This window comes from Mustela erminea, chromosome 13 (genome assembly GCF_009829155.1).
Source record: "Mustela erminea isolate mMusErm1 chromosome 13, mMusErm1.Pri, whole genome shotgun sequence".
Classification (NCBI taxonomy): domain Eukaryota; kingdom Metazoa; phylum Chordata; class Mammalia; order Carnivora; family Mustelidae; genus Mustela; species Mustela erminea.
In genome coordinates this window covers 15,604,253-15,626,370 of record NC_045626.1, presented here as the reverse complement: position 1 = coordinate 15,626,370, position 22,118 = coordinate 15,604,253, and the positions used below count along the sequence as shown (strand labels likewise).

The 22,118-nt window shown below is 37.7% G+C and overlaps 1 long non-coding RNA gene across 1 annotated transcript in view; it reads left to right on the top strand.

Moving 5' to 3' along the window:
* LOC116572241 overlaps positions 1–22,118 on the top strand; it is a 39,718-nt gene that overhangs the window by 12,479 nt on the left and 5,121 nt on the right. Inside the window, exons 2-3 of the long non-coding RNA XR_004278174.1 lie at positions 12,517–12,701; positions 15,963–16,086. This is a non-coding gene — a long non-coding RNA (uncharacterized LOC116572241). The remainder of the gene's footprint in view (positions 1–12,516; positions 12,702–15,962; positions 16,087–22,118) is intronic.

The following is a 22,118-nucleotide window of genomic DNA, read 5'->3' as shown; positions in this document are numbered from 1 at the left end:
GAATAACAAAATGTTGGGGGCACCTGGGTCACTCAGTTGGTTAATTATCCGATTCTTGATCTCAGCTTAGGTCTTGATCCCAGGGTTCTGAGCTCAACCCCCCCTTGGGACTTTAACTAACTAACTAAATAAATGAAAAACACAAGACAAAATAAAAATCATAATATGATTTCTATTATAATCATGTCATATACCATAGTAAGTAATGCTTCAACACTTAGCGTGTTTTAGGCAGAGGTGATAATTAACCATGTGTTAAAGTTATCAAACTCCTGTACTGATTGGTAAAAGCCACTGTTACTCACCACCATGGCCATCTTTTTCCCTTCCCAGGATTCTGGACCACTTTTCTAGTTCAGCAACAACAACAACAACGAAAGCAATGCATGGGATATTGGCAGACCTAGTGTTCCATTCAAATATTACATTCTGGTTGGTTAGGAACTAGACAATTCAGGCTCCCAGAGTTCTGTATTTGAGGTGCCTTCATTGGTTCTCCCAGCCCTCTCTTCTCAGAGGGCTGGCCAAGATCTTTCACATGCACTTGAATTGTCCTTGGATGACCCTGTGCCATGGTGGTGTGGCTGGCACTCAGAGGTTGTAGCTGTTTGCCTCTGGCCAAAGATTTCCATCTTATGGTTTTATGTGAGAACATCAACCATCATGGCTTTGGGGTTGTGAGAGCCTGTAGGAGAAACAGGCACTGGTGGGAAGGCAATTATGGGGTCTACCTTAGACAATGACCAGGTGCTACTCGCTCTGTTGGCACAGTATGTATCCCTGTAACAAGATGGAGAATGGGGATGGGTGGAACTTTGGCGGCCACTTAGGAATAGGGAATATCAGGGTATGGACGTGCTTTCCATGCTCCCTTTTATTTTTAGTTCCATTTAATGGTACAAATCTTTTAAAACACACTGAATGTCCACTTATGATGACATTGAATATTAACTTTAGTAATTAATATCAAATGGATCATTCCCCTGAAAATATTTAAGGGTTATATAAAACAGAGTTATTATTTGTTGCCAGTAGTAGGGGTTACTAGCTTCTAAAGCAATCATTTAATTCTTTCAGTTAGTGTTTAAATAAACTTTGATTCATTTTTACGGGGACAAAGGAGTTATTAAAATTTCAACTTACCTGTTTTTGTTAGAGCACTCTCTTAAACATCTCAAGCATGTTTGTAAAATTAAAATCTATTGTTTTTTTTTCACATCCACAATACATTTGCTATTAGTGGAAAAGGGGTTTCAGAATATGAGGATAGCTGTCTTAAAAAGTATAGTTACTGTCATTGAAAATGAATTGCGATAACAAGAAAAATGTACCAGTACTAGCGCTTTTTACCACCACTTACTAGTTATTTGATTAGTGAACGATGTGACTAGAAAATAATCATACTAGTATTATTATAGTTTAGCTCTAACACCTATAATTAGATCACATTGTCATGGTAACTGGAAAGAAATTCTTAAATAATGGTGAGTGTTCTACTTAAAATTCTATATCTAATATTCTTTTGTCCAACAAGGTGTGTAACAGGCTGTTAGCTTTAAGATGAACAAATAAATCACCAGTATAGCATAGAGTCTAAAAGAAATATCTCCATCAAAGAAATATATTATCCCAATTTTAAATATGTAGTTGGTGTCGAAAAATTCTTCACAGAGCAGATAAATAAGGTCACTGTGATTGCTTTTACAAAGAAATATTTTACTGCTAAAATGTATTATTATTCCAATGACATAAATACCAATGGATTGTATTTTACATACTATGTTCAATTTCAACGCGATGGTCTCATATGATTTTCAGTTTGGAAAATGGAATCAATAGTCACATATTTGTTTATGAATTTTTCTTTATATTTGGTAATATGAATGATGAAAATTATGGCAGCCCAATGTGGAATTAATTTATGCATATTATATATTCCCTGGATATTCCAACATATCTCACAATCTGAATTAGCTACCAAAAGATACCTCACTGCATCAAATAGAGTACACATTAAAATATAGTACAAGTTGCTATGTGCTTCCTTTGTTATTCCAAATTTGATTGTCTAAATATTACATGCAAATAATGAATTTGGGCCCTCTATACCATATCCAAAAATTAACTCTAAATGAATCAAAGCCCTAAATATTAGAGCCAAAACTATAAAACTCCTAGAGGAAAACACACAGGAGTAAATATTAATAAAAGACCACTGGGTTTGGCAATGGTTTTTAACTATGACACCAAAAGTGCAAGCAACCAAATGGAAAAAAAATAAATAAACTGGACCTCATCAAACTTAAAAAAGTTTGTGTTGAAAGACACTATCAAGAAAGTGAAAAAGCAATCTGTGGAATGGGAAAAAATATTTTCACATCATACATCTGATGAGGGTCTGGCACCCAAACTATACAAAGAAGTTCTATAATTCAACAACAAAAAGATAATCTAATTTAAAAAAATGGGTTGAGAGCTTGAATAGACATTTCTTGGAAGAGCATGTAAAATGGTCAACGGGCACACGAAAAGACATGCAACATCATCAGTCATAGGCAAATTAAAACCACAGTGAGATACCACCTTATTCCTCTAGGGATGGCTGTCACCAAAAAAAGGGGAAGTAAGTAGCAAGGATGTAGAGAAATTGGAGTTAGAACAACTGTGCATAAATGATGGAAATGTTAAATGGCACAGCCACGGTAGAAAATGGTTTGGTGGTTCCTCCAAAGACTAAACATAGAATTAACCATAAAACCCAGCAATTCTACATCTAGGTACATGCCCCAAAGAACTGAAAGCAGGTGTTCAAAACAAAAACTTGTGGTGCGCCTGGGTGGCTCAGTCAGTTAAGCTCCCGCCTTCAGCTCAGCTCATGATCCCAGAGTCCTGGGATCCAGTCCCAGGTCTGGCTCCCTGCTTCAGAGCCTCCTTACCCCTCTGCCTGCTGCTCCCCCTGCTTGTGCTCATTCTCTCTCCCTCTCTGTCAAATAAATAAACAAAATCTTAAGACAAAACAAAAACAAAAACTTGTATATGAATGTTTATAGTGGCACTAAATTACAACAGCTAAAAGGTATCCTACACCCAGCTCCGCCATAATCTAAAACAATGTTTAAGTAACCAAGTTAAAAAATATGAAATTTGAGTTGCAGCCCCCCAGACTCTCTGATCTAATTTTTGTACAAAATTTGCTGATAAATCTCAATTATTCAGTCTTTGCTTATTTAATATATTGGTTAGTCAAGATTTTTAGCAAATGAAAAAGGATCTGGGATCCATTGACCTGTATATGAAAACATTAGTAAACCTTTATGAACTGGAACCCCAGAAGTTCAGATAATGATGTTCCACTTTGTAAAAACTTCTTCTTGATGAATTATATGTAGTCACGATCTCCACCACATTTTCTTGTGAGTTTCTTAAGAATTTCAGGAGGGCGCCTGGGTGGCTCAGTGGGTTAGGCTGCTGCCTTTGGCTCAAGTCATGATCTCAGGGTCCTGGGATTGAGTCCCGCATCGGGCTCTCTGCTCAGCAGGGAGTCTGCTTCCCTCTCTCTCTCTCTTCCTGCCTCTCTGCCTGCTTGTGATCTCTCTCTGTCAAATAAATAAATAAAATCTTAAAAAAAATAAAAGAATTTCGGGAGCTATGTCATGGGAGGGGAATTTGGTATGTTTGTTTTGGAAGAATTTTCCTAGGTTTCTGTAAGGAACTTGAAGCTTTGCCACACCTTTCATAGATCAATGGTTGGGAGAAGGAGGCTATTTCCCATGTCATTTGAATGATCAAGATGACTATGCTGTCTTGAATACAATTTAAAAAATCTTTTAATCAACATATAATGTATTATTTACTCCAGGGGTACAGGTCTGTGAATCGTCAGGCTTATACACTTCACAGCACTCACCATAGCACATACCTCCCCAATGTCCATAACCCTGCCACCCTCTCCCTACTCCCTCCCCTTGGCAACCCTCAGTTTGTTTTGTGAGATTAACAGTCTTATGGTTTGTCTCCCTCCCGATCCCATCTTGTCTCATTTTTTCCTTCCCTACCCCCCAAACCCCTCACTTTGCCTCTCAAACTCCTCATATCAGGGAGATCTTATGATAATTGTCTTTCTCTGATTGACTTATTTCACTCAGCATAATACCCTCTAGTTCCATCCATGTCATTGCAAATGACAAGATTTCATTTCTTTTGATGGCTGCATTCATTTAAACTTTGATTAGTTAATAAGTTACATTGTCAAAATACAGAAGTTAGCAGAGTCTTTCAATCACTCAGTTCTCCCAAATCTTGGGTATCCAAGATTTCATTTCAGCACACTTTGCAGCGAGTGTCTTTTACACAAAAGTGGTCAGTGGCAGCTATACTATAACACTCCTCTGTACTTAAAAAAAGTTTAATGCATATTTTTATAGATTGTTATATACCAGATTTTATAGGTCTCCCTTACTAAAAGAAAGAAAAGAAAAGGCAGGGGGAGAGAAGGCAACATTGAACCTGAATATTATTTAAATCTCAACATATCTGGATTGATTGCAAATGTTCCTTTTGCCCCCAAATTGTCAAGGCTGGGTATCATTATGCTCTCCCTGTGACATTTTGGGTACATTTTGTTCTTGGATTAAACGTTTGAATTTCTGAATAATTTAGTGTAAAATTGTGACAGATGTTTCTTCCAACTCACATTGATATATTCTTTTGCATAATTATGTGATTGTGGTCTGAGACTCAGGTTCTGTCATATGAAGTCAAAATAAGCACTCAGGTCACAAATTCTCTTGTTTCTATGGTGCAGGCTTAATCAATTCCAACTTCTTATTTTAAATGATGGACTTTTTGGCAGTATGTAGCTCTAGTCTTGTCAGATATATTTAGAGAAATTGAAAAAAGAAAAACAAGAAAAGACTTTTATAGTCAGCTTTTAAAAAATAGTGTTAAAAATCTTTTTAAAAATGCATATGATTCAAAGACATGTTTCAGGGCTTTCATTCTATCCTAAACTAATACTCATTTTTGTAATTTTTATTAAAAATACCATGATTGCATAGAATACTAATACTTTTGTTCTGATCCAAGTGCTTAATTTTAAAGTTTGAAATATTAGCTTATAGCCAAAAACCTGTGAAATGGGAAAGTGGCAATATAACCTAAGTCATTTTTCTTTAAAGAAATAATGTCCAAAGTCAAAGATAACTTCAGTTTCTCATAAATCTCTTAACACACTTTGTGGTTTTATTTGCATATCTGGAAAAAAGATCAGAATTGTACTTTGTAAAAAGTAAAAAAACAATGCCTAAAATTTAATAAAGTGATGTACATGAGAATACAGGAAATTGCAGTCATCCAGGGTACAAACAAACTACTGTATATGAGATCCTGCAAGTTATCTTGAGGGTCTTTTGTTAATTTACATATTAATATTTTTGTAACTGAATGTAATTTAACTTATCATACTTTTATTGAAAAATATTTTCAAGAAGATGACATAATTTATAAATAAAGATAACTTAATAAATGCTTTATCATAATTCATATTATAATGACTATTCCTTAAATATAAAGAAATTATTTAGTCTTGGTAAAATGAACCAACTTCCTAACTATAGTTTAATTTTTCCCATAATTTTGGTGTTGAGCAGAATCATGCAAATAAAAACATAAATGAAAGATTAATAGGTTTTTCCCTCCCACTGGAAATCTTGGCTCAAGATTTATAGTTTTAAATAATAACAATAGCTCACTTTAATGGAAAACTTGCTATGGGCAAGACACTGTTCTTAATCATCTACATGTAAGAATGCCTTTAATGCATGTGTTAAGGCTTTGCTAGGATATCATAACAAAGGCCCACCAAATGGATGGATGACTTAAAAGACAGAAATTTATTTCTTATAATTCTGGAGGCTGGAAGTCCAAGATCAAGGTGTCAGCAGGACTGATTCTGTCTAAAGGCTTTGAGAAGGAATCTGCTCCATGCCTGTCCCCTTCAGCATTCCTCAGCTTGTTGAAGCCTCATCCTGACCTCTTGCTTAATCTTCACATGTTTTCTCTCCGTGTGACCCTCTTCAAGTTTCTTCCTATATAAGGACACCAATCAGGGACTCCTGGGTGGTTCAGTTGGTTAAGCATCTGACTTTTGTTTTTGGCTTAGGTAACGATCTCAGGGTTGTGGGATCGAGTGGAGTCTGCTTTTCTCTCTCTCCCTCTCCCTTTGCCCTTTCCTGCATGTTCTCTCTCTCTCTTTCAGATAAATAAATAAACCTTAAAAAAAAAAGTTGTATTGAATTAGGGTCCACCTGACTCTAATATGACCTCATCTGAACTAATTATATCTGCAATGGTGATTTTTCCAAAATGATTTTTCCAAATAGGGTAATAGAGGTTACAGGGGTTGGGGTTTCACCATATGAATTTGGGGGGGACAATTCAATGTACAACAGCTAACCCAACCTTATAAAGCATGAACTAATGTTATCTCCAATAATTAGACGAAAGAACTGAAGCAGAGAGAGGTTCAGTTAAGTAACTGAATCTTGAGTCAGGTAGATAAGACAGTCTTATCAAAAGAAAGTGACAGGGCTGGGATTTAAATGAAGCCAGTTGAGCTCCAGAGTCTATATGATTTTTTTTTCCAGATTATTTTTCCTTTAATGTGTTTCAGGATATAATTTATTAATATTTCACATTTTGTCTCAATATGAAAATATGAGTTTGTTCTATCTAAGGCCAATTTCTCCACTAGAGCACTGAATTTTCTTATCTTAGGGACTTTCAGAGTCTACTCTCTACCACTAACTACCATAATCTCTCATGATGTTACCAACAATTTATGGCAGGCTAACTTTACTTATGATTTGAGTAACAATTTATGATCTTTATTTTACTTTATTTATTATTTTTAATTTTTAAAAAGATTTATTTATTTATTTTAGAGAGAGAGAGCACACACATGTGCTAGAGCAGTTGGGGCAGGGCGGAAGTAGTGAATCTTCCAGCAGACTCCCCACTGAGCTTGCAGCCTGATGTGGGGCTCAGTCCTGGGACTCATGAGATCATGATCTGAGCCGAAACCAGGAGTAGGAAGCTTAACTGACTGAGCCACCCAAACACCCCTACAGCCTCTATTTTAGAAGCCTAATCTTCTAACCTCTCTAAAATATCTATAATCAAGTTAATATAAATATATTCAAATGTGTGAAACTTCCATCGAATCCATACTCTGATCATGTCATGCGTGTGTTATCTCTAAAGAACAATTTTGAAAAGAAACACAACGGGGGCATCTGGGTGGCTCGTCAGTTGAGCCTTTGCCTTCAGCTCAGGCCATGATCTCAGGGTCCTGGGATGGAGCCCTGGGTTTTGCTCCCTGCTCAGTGGAGAGTCTACTTCTCCATGTCCTTCTACCGCTTCCCTGCTTGTACTCTTTCTCTCATTTTCTCTCTCTCAAATAAATAAATAAAATCTAAAAAAAAGAGAAAGAAACAAAGAACAACTACTATCTGAACTCTTCTGCTCCTTCTACCATATGTGAAAGAAAATTCACATTAATCTTCTAAGAAGGAGAAGGTAGCTGAGTCTCATCCCATAAGGAAACAGGCCTTCTGTAAATACTATAGTGATGGGGAGCTCAGTTATCTCTATTCTGACCTAAATTGTCACAAGTACAGAGGGGGAGTAACTGGTGGAGTTGTTTCAAATTCTTGGAAAATACACTGAATAGTGAAGAGGAATTTTGGCAGGAAAGATACTCCTCCTACCTCCCAGGCTGTTGCCCTCATCTGCATGGTCAGAGTTGAGTCACTGCATCTTCTGTGAATATTCCATCAGCTGGAAGGGGGTGGGGAGGGGTGGACACAAACCAGAAGTTGCACAGATCGCTTTTGCTTTCATCTCCTTTGCAGTATTTGTTACGTGGCTACATCTAGCTGCAAGAGAAGCTGGGAACGTTCCAAACCTTTTTTTACTAGGGAAAAAGAGAAAATAGGTATTGAGAATTGAGAGATTAATAGAAGACAGTTTCTGCCACAAATGGGAAAAAGTAGGCTCTGTGGCAATACAATTTGACAATAAAAGAGTACTCTTTACATTGAATAGTAGGAAATTGAAACATTCAATCTGCCCTTTATGAAAAAGAATAAAACATAGTAAAACTTCCAAGTACACATGAAAGTAGAGACAGTGGTATAAAAAACCTAGGTATCCATCAACAATCTTTGAAGAGTAATTATTAATTCTGATACAACTTCAACTTTACCCCCATTCAAGTACCACTTCCACCCACTGATTGTTTTAGAGCAAATCTCAGGCATCGCATAGTTATTATTCATAAATATGTAGTATGTATTTTCAAAAAGAGAGAGATGTTTAAAAATATAATTGTAATACCATTGTCACATTTTAAAAAGTTAATGATAATACTTAAATATCATCAAATATCTAGTCTGTGTTCCGATTTCTCTGATAGTCTCATGAATGTTTTTCTCATTTACTTTTTTCTTGTTTTTCTTATTGTTCAAATTAAGATCCAGCTTAGGTGGATATATCTTAATTGTCTTTTATTCTATAATATTTTCTTTCATTTCTCTCCCCCCTCAATTTCTTTGTTGAAAATTTTATTTGATGTAGAATTTTTTTATATTTTGTTTTTTTCTGATAACATCCCCATGGTATTATCCAACATATCTTTCTCTTCTTTATGTTTTCTTAAATTACTGATACATGGAACTTTGGTTTTTTATTGTGATGTTAGCAGTTATTGATGATAATCGCCTAGAGGTATGAGTTACTAGATATTGAAAAATGATATTCTAATTCTATCATTCTTCCTTGATTAGCTAGACTACGCCTATAAAGAAGTACTTATATGAATAAGTACAGTACACGCTCTAAGTACTTATATACATGAGGAGTATCTTCTATTAACCTTTTGAGTATCCTGAATTACATTTTACCTATGAAAGATAATAAATTCTTGATTTTTCCCCCTTGGAAAATAATGAGTTGGTTTTGTAACCTCTTCTAAAGTAACTGGGATTTTCTCCCTTCTATTTGGAATATCACTACAGACTCATGGATTTAAGTATATTTGATCCTTAAATCTATTGCAGATATTATGTTTACAGATGCTCAATTTTCCCCACATTTTGGCAGCAAATAGTTCTAGCTTGTTTCAGAGTCCTACAAACACCTTAGTAGTCATTAACAGCTTCTTGACTTTTTGACATGACAAAATGTTCCAGACTTGTCTTGTATACTTTCCATTCCTCATTTGAAAATAAAGTAATAAATGGAATCGAACTTTTTGTATTTTAATGTCTGTAATATTCCACCTGTCTCTTATTAAATGTCTCATAATGTATTTTTCTACATTATTTTAATATTTGCATAGTAGTCCCATTGTATGTATAGTTTATTTAAATAGACCCTCTGATTATTTCCAGTTCATAATTATCAGAATTATGAAGATGAATACCCATGTAGCTAGATATTTTCCTACATGGGTATATTATTATTCTGATCATAAAATCAGTACTTCTTTAATTGCTGAGGCAAACAGACGGACATTTTCAAGAGTTTTTACATATTAGCACCGTTTTTCAGAATATTTGCATTAATTTGCATGGCAACCAACAATGTTTGAGTGCCATTTTCTTACATCATATGGGTCATTTTCATTTAAAAATTGTGGCCAATTTGATAGATAAAAATTGCACTTTTTTTATTACTAATCAAGATGAAAAATTTTTTTTGTCCTTTGAACATTTGATTTAGTCTTTTCTGAACTGTCACTTCGAACCCCTTGCTTTCACCTGTACTAATTTATTCTTTTTAGAGTTATATAAGAGCCCTTAATATATTAACTCTTGGTTCATTTCATGGTTTGGTAATATTCTCCCCAATTTGTCATTTTATTTTTCAGAATTATGATATCTAATCGTTTTAAATGTTGATATCCATATTTATGAAATTTTACTTTATTGTGTTTGCCTTTTGTTCCCAACCTAAAAAGACCTTTTTACCCTAGCATTGTTGTTCATAATTGAGCCACTTCCTTCAAAGTAACACATTTGCAATGGCATCTACCTTATACTGTCAACACCTGAAGATAGCTGTATTATTTCTTCTTATATGGCATCCCACAAATACAGGGTCTTTTAACACAACTCAGAATAATCACCATTCAGATACATAAAACCCAGATATTTTATGGGTACATAAGAAAACTTTTCTATCCCTAATGAAAAGCTACTGAAAAACTTTCCTTTCAGGCATGGAAAGTTACACAGAATATGGTTGTTTCCCTTAATTTTTTTTCTACTGGAATACTCCTAAGGGCAGAGGAAAGTGATTAGGTCTCCCAGCGTAAGTGATTGTAGAACTTGAGGCAGGTATAACATACAAAGGATTCTTTTTAATTTTTACTTTAAAGCTTAAACACTTAAGTAAAGTTTGTCTTCCACTACCGAACATACTTGTTTGTGTTTTTCAGAAGTCAGATTTATTGAGGTATAATTTACATATAGAACCTATTACTCTCTAAAGTTGTATAGTTATATGAATTTTGACAACTGTATATAGTCATGCATTATCACCACAATCAGGACATAAAATATTTCCATCATTCCAACAGCTTCCGTTATGTCCCTTATAGACAATACTCTATCCTCCATTCCAGCCCGTGGAACCACTGACCTGATTTCTGTCCCTGTAGCATTGCCTTTTTCTGGAATGTAAAGGAAATCCTATAGTACATAGCTTTTTATGTCAGCATAAATTATTTTGAGATTTGGGGCACCTGGGTGACTCAGCTGGTCAGGTGGCTGCCTTCAGCTCAGGTCATGATCCCAGGGTCTGGGATGGAGCCCCACATCAGGCTCCTTGCTCAGCCAGGACCCTGCTTCTCTCTCTGCCTGCCACTCCCCCTGCTTGTGATTTCTTTCTCTCTCTCACTCTCTCTCTGACAAAGAAACAAAATCTTAAAAAAAAAAAAAACTCTTAAAATTAAAAAAAAATTATTTTGAGATTCATCAATGTTGTTGCAAGTGTCAGTACTTGTTTCTTTTTATTGGTGAGTGGTGTTTCATTATACAGTGTATATCCACGCATTTCCCATCAACATTTGAGTTGTTCCTGGTTTGGGCTATTACGAATGAAGGTACTCTGAATATTTGTGTATAGGTCTCTGTTTTGGACATATATTTTCACTTGTTTTGGTTAAACATCAAGGGTTAAGATTGTGATTAGTATGAGGACTGCATGTTTAAGTAGAAAAAAGTGCCAAATTGTTTTCCAAAATAGCTGTACCATTTTGCGTTCTTATGTGCCCTCTGGGAAAGTTATGGTTGTCCGCATCCTTGCCCGTCAGATTCTAAAGTTTTAGCTATTCTAATCGCTGTATAGTCCCCTCTCATTGTTCTTTTAGTTTGCGTTTTCCCAATAACTAGTGATACGAGCATCAGTTTTTGGTGCTATGCCATCTGTATCTTTCTTGATTACAATATTTTATTTTTATGGAGGTGTTTTCTTATTACTGACTTGTGACTTTATTTTATCTTCTTTACTTATTTTTAAAGATTTTACTTTATTTTAAGTAATCTCCACACCCAACATGGAGCTTGAACTCACCAGTCTGAGATCAGGAGTCACGTGCTCTTTTGACTGAGTCAGCCAGGCACCCCCCACGTATTTATTTTAGATACAACCCCCTTACTATGTATGTGTTTTGCAAACATTTTATTCTATTCTGTGACTTCTATTTATATTTCTTTAATGGTATCCTTCAAAGGGAAGATATTTAAATTGCTTTCAATAAACTTTTGATTTTGGAATTCTATCTTTTGGAATTAGGAAATAATGCAAACCCATAGCTAGTGCTCTGTGTGTGTGTGTGTGTGTGTGTGTGTGTGTGTGTGTGTTTCAGAGAGGAAAAGGGCCGGAGGGGGAGAGAGAGAATCTTAAGCAAGCTCCAAGCTCATGCAGAGCTGGACATGAGTTTTGATCCCACAACCTGAGATCATGACTTGAGTCAAAGTCAGGAGTTAGATGCTTAACCAGCTGAGTCACCCAGGCATCCCTAGTACTATCTTTGTTTTGATTCACAAACCCCACATGTATTTGGCGGTTTCTGTTTTTCTCTCCCAGGCTGTTTTAGGTAATCGAGCACTCTATCATCGAGCGTCTAACATCAACCAATTAAGCAGAGCTGGCTCTACTGAACACTTTGGATGAAATGTGTGGCCACAAAGTCCAGGCCTGTGTCATTCCCCGTTTCTCTCCCTCTTTTTTTCTTCCTAACTTGCTCTTTCTTCTGCTAGATACAAATAGTACTGGTAGTAGAGGCAGGACTAGTTGCTGGGGAAGGTTTCATTGCATAAATACGTGGCTTGTGGCATTGACCAGGATCTTGACAACAATGCCCGAGAGAAGAATTATGTCTGGCTTTAATGAGTGTTTTCATATTATTCCCACCCCTCCCTCCTCAAGACCATCCCTTTATCATCTTACCAGATAAATAAGGCTGAAGAGACACCAGCATTTGGTTGAAGATGGGGATCAATTTGGACATGGCATCTGCGAGGCACAAAAACTGACCACAAGATGAAGTAAGACCCATTATCCCCAAACTGACTCCAAATTCTCTGGAAGGTCCAATAACTTAAGGAAACCTGAGAAGAGGAATGGAATTTATAACAGTAAGTATTTTTAAAGGAGAGTATCTGGTCATATTTTTTAAAATTGTTATTTCAGGAACAGTTGAAAATTTTCTTATTTATTGCACGTTATAGAAACTCTAAAAACTCAACTGTTATTATTGCAGGGAAAAATTTTCTGAATAATGGCTATCTGAGGCAACGTTAATCTATTTCTGTTCCAGAGAAGGAAAGAGTGGCTCTGAGATTATTAAACTCTAGGTAACAAGTGATTATTTTCCTTATTGTTTTGGTCTGTTCTCTAAGTTTCACCTTTAATAGGAGGAACTTTTATCTGTATAAGCAGACTAAGTTAAAGCAGAAATTGTACTCTTTTTTTTTTTTTCAACTGAAGTACAGCTGATACACAACATTCATTGGTTTTAGATTCGCAACATAGTCTTTTGACAACTGTGTAGGTTAGGTGTGCTCACCCCAAGTGTGGCTACCATCTGTCATCATATAATGTGGTTACAGTTATGATACCACTGATTACATTCTCTATGCTGTAGCTATTATCCCTACAACTCATTCCATAACTGGAAACCTGGCTTTCCCACTCTGCTTCACCCATTTTGCCCATCCCCCCACCCTACCCCCTCTGGCAACCCTCAGTTTGTTTTCTTCAGCAATTTTACTTTTTGACCCCAAGAGACTCTGATTTTCTACAGATTTAGTTTTAATTGGTTGGTTCAGCAAGAAAAGGAAAACTTCAGCTGATGCATGACATTCATCACTAAAAAGTTATTTTTGAATACAATAATCAAGTTAGGTTCAATTTGCCAATTTTATTTTATTTACTAAAAGATCTGTGTTAAATTATAAATCCGACGTTTGAATCATAATCTTGAAACCATTGAATTATTGGCGAGTTTATTACATTTATGCTTTCTTTTAAAGCTCATTCTTTTTGGTATACTCAAGAGGCTATTACAGATTTCTGCTTTAGTAAGCATTTCTTATGTTCATTAAGATTTACTTTGAAATGGTCTCACCTTTATTGCTTTTATGCATGCTTGGACAGTAACATAATCATCTCTGCAAGATTGTCTTAGTATAGATCAGTTCAGTGGGTGACTTCAGCAACTATTTTTAAATGAAGATCACGGAGATTCATAGGTATAGGGCATTAGTTAGAAAAACTCAAGAAACTTAGGAAAACACAGGTAGAGCTTTAACCATAATTTCGTTGGCAGAGTAAAAATAGATAGCTGTAAGTAATAGCTATAATAAATAAAATCTCTACTTCATATTTATCCATTCACTAATTTTTTATCCATTAGATGTTGTCACCACAATGGAAAATAATAAAAGGTATAAAGAGAATACTACTGCCCTTAAAGTACAGGTTTGCATATGAGATAAGAAATGTTTGCCAGTAAGTTTAATTATGAAATGGGAAATGACGAGTTCCATTAGAGAGCTTCATAGAAATTATGTATCTGTTAGGTTACGCTGACATAACAAACAGCCCCAAATCTTAATAGTCCCAAATGACATGTTTATTTTTGATGCACATTATGTGCTCATTATGGGTTCACTGGGGGCTCTGCTCCATATCTTCTCACTCTTGGGCCCAGCCTAAGGGAGTTTCCACTCCCAGGAATGTGATTGGTGTTCAACAAGGAAAATAGTGAGGGTGGGAAAACACGAACATTTTGCACTGGCTTTTATAGTCTTCTGCCCATATTCCACTGGGTCAAAATAACTAACTTGGCCAGCCTGACTTCAAGGGGATTAACAAGTGTGATTATAGCACCTGCTTGGAAGCAGGAGAACTAGAATATATGTGTCATCTTTAACGACTACAACAAAGGAGAATTGCATCTTAATAAGAAGACCAATGAGTGCTTCATGGAGGAGGTGACATCTGAGTTAGATTATTATCGATGAGTAGAATGTTAGATCTGGGATTAAAGTAGCTTTGTGGAAATAATAAGTCTTGTGAAACTAACCAAAATTTGAAAACAATGTTTCTTGAACATAATTGGCTCTTTTTGTGACCTATTTCAGCATGACATTACAGTCAAAAGAATGATTAGCTCTTCATAATCTTGTCAAAATACTGAAGTTGTTGTGTGGCACAAGAGTGGGTGATCCCCTCAAAATACATACAGGAAAACTTAAAATTCTTGATTTTCTCTGTTTTTTTTTTTTTTTTTTTTAATCATGGTAGTTCAAAAAGCATAGAAACTTCTTCCAGAATGTCTGCTGCTTCTCCCTCATCAAACTCAACCCAGTTCTCTCCAGACTGATCTCACATGGGGTCAAACTGATTCTACACCAGTGTGATCATTCTACCCTTTCTGTTACAGAATTCCTTTCTCTCTTCCTGAGCTGTTCTCATTCTAGTGTAGCTAAATCTAGCCTTTCTGGACTTTTTTTTTTTCTTTAGCTTTTCTGGCTATTGGTTTTGCAGATACACACACCAAAAATCACCCAGTGCATTAGTCTCCCAAGCAACAGATGCTATTTACTTTTTGAAGGTGAGGAGGAAAGAAGGCTATAAATACTTGTACACTGATATCTTTGTCTATTTTATCCAATGTCATGTGTGTGACTATGTTGTTTTCACAGAAACATGGCTCTTAGAGCCAGAGAGAATCTTGGGTTAGTGGCTGGTCTTGCTTCTTGCTTCAGGTCCTTTAGGCATTATTATTCTCATGTTATTTGAGACTTGAGGAAGTGGTGTGGTGTATAAGGGTAACGGGTTGATAGGAAAACGCATGGATAAACATGGAGTTATTGACACTCTGATGTGTGCTTTTCAACCATACTACGCTACCTGAAACGTCACCATTCTGGCTGTTCTGTATTATGAAACTCCAAGAAGTGAATGTCAATAGACTTCTATTTAATATCTAAATGTTTAACAGCCTGCCAAATTCTGAACACTCGACTCACTACTAGAGATTTAAAAGGTTACTTTTTACGAGGTCCCAACCTTCAAGGTGTTCACGACTCAGTGAAGACACAAATGCTGACCACTCTCGCCGAATCTAGTTGGTGACCGGGTGACTAGCGGAACAAACAAACTGGAACGCGGGTGGAACGGAACAGGGTGGACGAGGTTCTGCCGGAATGTTGAGTCGCGGCCACAACGGTGTGCGGCATTTTTGAAATATACAAAGAGGGGCCCCGGGGGTAGCAGTTAGAAGATCCCGTTTTAGGTCTTGGCAATGTCCCCCTCTCAGCAAAGGCATTACCTATTTTATCATTTTAAGCATATCTTGTAACTCTTCTGTGGTTTGGTTTCTTCCTCAGGAACACGGGAAGGTGGGACAAGATTATTTCTGAAGGAACGTCCATCGCATGAGAGCATTTTTAAGGAAAAGAAATATTTGAGTTCATCACTAAATTCCCCGTTTCGAAAATGAGATTCTGAGAGGTGAGGTCGATTTGCCCAACACCTCCACTTTTGTTGACAGTCAGGCTAATAGTTCTTCTCTTTCCCCAGCTGCTGCCTCTCTCAAAACTAATGGGATTTTATTCATTAAAAAGAGGCTTCTTAAGAGCAGGTGCTCGAGAACTATTAGCAGGGAGTCCAGGTTAAATTTTCTTTCTGAAAATATTGAAAATGCATTATTTTAAAAGCATAGTAACCAATGTAATAAGGCAAAAAAAAAAAAAGAGGAAAAAGGGAAGAAAGGGCATTCAAATGGGAAAGAAAGACATAATGATGTCTGACATGATTTACTATGTATAAAAACCCTGATGTGTATGAAAAAGAAGCTCCTAGAAGCAGAAGGAAGCTAAAGCAAATAACTTCAGTGTTTCCGTACAGCAATGCAGTAATTTTGTCTGGGGAAGATGTGGTTTCAGCTATTAACTCCTCCATGATGGCTTTCCTGTCATAAAAGCATCTCAGGGTGACAGTTTGGGGTGTGTGCCCTTGGCCAACTTCAGCGAGTACATTCAGGAGCTGCATCCCAGGGGCTTCACTCCCCGTTATGGGAACTCCCGAGGGCAGGTGCTAAGAGCCCGTCACTAGATACGGATTTTTAAAATGACAGTTTTTCAGTCAAGTCAACAGACATAAAATATGTACACGTAGCATCAGAAATGATGCAAGGCGTAGATATTGAGATTAAAAGGTGAAGGCGAGCGGCACCTCAGTCAGTTAAGTGTCTGTGCTCAGCTTAAGTCATGATCCCGGGGTCCTGGGATCCTGGGATTGAGCCCCTCATCGAGCCCGCATGGGCTCCCTGCTCAGCGGGGAGCCTGTTTCTCCCTTTTTTTCCCTCTCACTCTGTCCCTCCCCACCCCCACCCCCTGCTCATGCTCTCTCTCTCATTCACTGTCTCTCTCAAATCAATAAATAAAATCTTAGAAATAAAATAAAAATAAAAGATGAAGGGGGTAACGTCTACTCCACTGCCCCCTCCCCCGAAATGAGTAGTTAACATCTTACATTCTTGCTGAGGCTGTAGAGCTCACATATAGGAACATGTAGGAAATGATCATAAAAACAGACACAGTAAGTCCAGTTTTGAGCATAGAAACACTTGCGGAAAATGGTGTTAATTGTACCTACTCCGAAGGTTAATTACGGAAATTCAATGACATTCATGTAAAATCACCATTTAAATTGTAAAGAGCTTTGCAAATGCCTGATGATTTCATTATTTTTAAGGGTATTACTATATTAATGGAGAAAGAGCATGGAACTTGGCATTTTGCAGAGTTGATCGAGTGTGGCTTTGGGGGGCTTATCACAGCTTATTCATTTCTCTGCTTCTCAGGTCCCTCATAAGTAGAATGATGATTGCTTTTTTTTTTTTTTTGGGTTGTTCTGATGAGGAAATGAGCTGCTCCTGCTCTGCATTTGGTTCCTTGCTCAGAATCTTGCACAGAGCACTTAGAAAATACGAGCTTCTTTCTCTCCCTGGTTATTGTAAACAGCCATCACTCATTTGTCACTGACCTGTTCACGTCCTTTTTCTCTACTTCATTTCTAACCGGTTTGCTCAGGAGGTAAGCAGACTAGCCCACTAGACAGTCCCAGGATATTAAAAAAAAAAAAAAAAAAAGGAGCGAGGGGGTTCACCCAGCCCTTGCATTTCTCCCTCCCTTTCTCAGAGAGAAACAGGGTCTCCCCTCCCGCTGGCCAGCCAGGGCTCAGCCTGGTTTACCTTTTCAAGGGGGCCCAGCTGCCTGCTGCTTCCTTATTTGAGCCCATGGGCAAATTCCTAAATATCCTCTTTGTAATGATCTCACCTTGGGATTAAGGAATAAAGAAAACAGAAGTGCATGTTAGCCACCTAAGGAAAATCCCAGAGCATATTGTCATGCATCACAATGACTACTTTGGGATTAGGCACAGAGCACATTTATTTATTTATTTATTTATTAACATATAAGGTATTATTTGCCCCGGGATACAAAACAAATGAGAAATGATACTATGCTGGCCAGGGGGTCTTGGTTACAAGAGGACTTTTGATTGCTTTCTTTCTTTTTTAAGCTAATATTTATTTATTTATTTATTTGACACAGAAAGTACAAGCAGGATGAGCAGCAGAGGGAGAGGGCAAGGGGGCTGAGCAGGGAGCCCCCACACTTAACCAACTGAGCCCACCAGGCTCCCCAGAGGACTTTCTGATTTCTAAACGTGAGTTAATTCTACTTCTCCTTAAGTAAGAGAACATATTTAAATGATTGATGATTGGAATTTTGCTTCTCTGACGATGTCTTAGGGATCTGTGAAAGGCTGATCTCAGTTCTGATGAACCGTTTTTAGAAGTTGGCTCTGTTTCCCTGGGAGGGAGCTGCAGGCATGGGGAGCCAGGATGGTGGGTCCGAGACCTTGCAGGCGTGCTGGGGTGACTGCGGTTGCTGAAACCCCTGTTGCGATGACGACCTGCATAGTGTTCTTACTCTTTTCAACCCACCTCTGACGAAAACTTGGACAGGGGGTCCTAGTGGTCTTGGAGGAGTCATTACTATTGCCTTTACAGAGAAAATGTGACCCTTTCCTTCTGCGCTCACTATACCAGTACATGGTACTCACTCCCTTGTAAAAGCACCTCCTGTGGAAAATGTTCCAGTTGGTAGTTAGATATGGCGGAATTAGGGAAAATTAAAACTTAGCAGTTTTTCCATGTCATTGTTTAAAATTTTAGGGCGGCTTTTTATTTAATTCACTATTTCACCCTCTTCCACACCAATCCGCAGCCAAGCCTAATGCTGCACACACACTTCCGTATCTTAATTTTGAAGTTTCTGGAAAGAGTCACAGAAGGGGGAAACATACACACCACCGTCAAGGGAGAGGCTGTGTGGCTGATGGGCTGCCTTTGTGACAACGAAATCCCTTTAAGTTCTCTGTGTTTCTGATTTAATGAAGGAAATCAGCATATGTTTATTTCATTTGTGCCTCAGTGCCTGCGCAGGCTTTGCCCGGCATCAAGATCAGGTTCTCTGCTCAGCATGGAGTCTGCTTCCCCTTCTCTCTCTGTCTGCCTCCCTGCCTACTTCTGATCTCTCTCTTTGTCAAATAAATAAATAAAATCTTTAAAAAATGTTGGTTAGATCTTAAAAAAAAAAAAAAAGAAAAGAAAAGAAAAAAGAGTCTAAGGGAAATGATGGTGCCAGGATCAAGGGAAAGGAATGTCACTATTGAAATAAAATTAAATCACAAAAACTTGACTCATTCTCTAAAGCCTTTGAAAGTGTCCAGAAGTTTAAGCATCTTGACAAACATTTCTACCAGCTTTCATTTTATCCCTCTAACCAAACGTCATTTAAATTTTATAAGAAACTCATTCGCTTGCATTGTTCTTTAAGGTTTGTTTTGGGTATCCTGCTATAGAGCAAGAGCCTGCTCATTTTCTTTAAAGGTTGTATTTACGTTCATTGGTGAGGTAGCACAGTAAAGGAGGGTCACAGCTGGTTTTTACATTGGGGTGACATGGATATGTGTGAGGTAGCCCTAAACCTACCACTAATACATAAATTGTCATTTCTATAGGAAAGTGTGAATCTCGTCCCTGACAGCTGGGACAGCTTTGCCAGCTTTGTCTCTGGCAAATGTAGGACACGGGACTAAATACTCAAGTCTCAAGTTGGTGCATTTTCATTTTCCTCCCTCCCTCCCCCACAACTCCCATCCACCTGCATCCCTAGCTCTCTACCCCCTGTCTCTCTCTATCTCTCTATCAACTTAGCAAGCTGTCTGGCTTTCTTCATCATTATCTGTTTTCCCCAAGTTCTCTTCCACTTGTGTTCTAGACAGTCTTCGCTACTTTCTAAGACAAATAGCTTCCATGTCTCTCCTTTTAACCATTTGACAGAAGACCAAAACCTTTACCTTTTAACTACAATTTCTTTTGTATCTTTTTAATTTCTGAATCTCTTAACCACGCCTTCTTTATTCTTCTTATCATCCCTGCCTTCAGTGACTCTAGACAAATGGAAAGGCCATCTCCCTGCTGTTCTTCTTTACATTTATTTGGAACACTACAATGCTCTTCATTTCCTTCTTATTTCTTTAAGGACTGATTTTTTTTTTTTTTTTGTCATTTCTTTCGGAAACTTAAAACATTTCCAATGTTTCCTCCTGTCTCTGTGGGAGACAACTTTGCTTTTTCTTCTTTTTCTCCCCACCCCCTAATTCTGGCTGTGAGTTCAATGTCCTCTTTTATAGTATAAGGCAGTTCACCTGCTAGCTTGGTGGTGCAAGGATCTAGCATCAGAAGGACCAGTGTTTGGATACTGAATCTTTGACCTTGGGCAAGTTATTTGACCTCTCCAGTCTAGTTTCCCAATCTGTAAAAAAGGTCCAGTACTACCTGTGCCTTTAGTAGAGAGTAGTTGTAAGGCTTAAATCAGATCCAGTAAGAATGCTAAGCACAGGGCCTGACAGGTAGTAAGGACTCAGTGAAAGAGACATTTAGTGTCCTTTGGAGGATTCCTTCTTTGCTTCAAATATCGTCGTCCCTGGTAATAACCCCCAGACCTAATCCAGATATCATCAGCTCTGATATCTAAACTCAGTCCTGGAGCTTCCAATGCATCCAGCAGCCTCCACACAGAAGATGGAGAAAAATCAACAGGCCCAAGCTAGTGGAATAAGGGGTCCTGGAGAACCCTGACTGATGCAGTGTTGCCGTAAGGGTTCTGGCATATGTCCTGTGGGGGTTGACTTTTTCAAGCAAGCACCTCTTTATAACGAGATGGTCTCTCTTTGGTCTTCAGACTCTTCCCTCAAGTAGTAGAAACTTTAATGCTTTCAGTATAAAGCTGACTGTTGCAATTTGATCAGAATGTGGTTGAGTCTAGGGTTAAATCCATTTTTGAAAATTAAGAGGATTCACATTATCATTTTAAGGACTTTTGGGTTACTTATGCTGAGCCACCTGTGTCCCTATATATGAGAGAAAGAGAAAGACATAAATACACACACACACACACACACACACACACATCTCTTATTTATTCCAGAGATTTATTTCAAGGAGTTGGCTTCTGTGATATGTAATTATAAAGGCCGATAAGTTGGTCTATTGTGTAGGTTGGTAGGCTGAAAATTGAGATAGAATTGGATGCTGCCATCTTGAGTCAGAATGTCTTCCTTCTTAGAAAAACTTCAGTTTTGTTTTTCAGCCCTTCTGACTCATCAGACGTGGCCTACCCACATTACTGAGAATAATCTACTGAGAATTATCATTAAAGTCAACTGACTGTAGCAGTTTACCACACCTACAAAATACCTTTCCAGCACACCTAGATTACTGTTTGATTGAGCCAATGGGTACTGTAGCCCAGTCAAGTTGACAACATGCAATGAACCATCACAGACACCGACAAATATTTGCCAGGAACCAACTCTACTTTTCCAATTTTTACATTTCAAAAGCTTGAGAATTCTTGATTTAAGACTCTATGTTAAATAATTCTGTTGGGGTCCATTATCAAAGGAACGAGACTGAGACAAGGGGAAAGTTATTTAAAGCTTTATTCTATGCCAAGCATTAGAAGTCAGACTGACCGGCCAGGCCGTCTCCGAAGAGAGTGACCACCCCCAGCTTATAGGCTCAAGAATGGACTGACTGGTCAGGGCCACCTCTAAAGAGAGCGACCCCTCCCAGCCTCACAGACTAACTATAGAGCAAAAGCCTGGCCACACATAGGTGGCCAATGAGACTGTAACGTTGCATAGTCATGTTAGGCCACACGCAGGTGGCCAATTGAATTACAATTTACCCTATAGTAGCTGTTTGAACTAACCTATTACTCTGGTCAGAATTGGCGCTCAAGTTTGGCCCCCTAAAGGTGGGGTTTACATTCTTTGGTGGTTAGGGAGACAGTATGTGTGCTTTTTACTGATTGGATGGCTCTACCTGGCCTGACTCGTCCTTGTATTCTAGGCTCTGTCATTAGGAACTGGCGACCATATTTTACTGGTTTTCCAGACTTGCT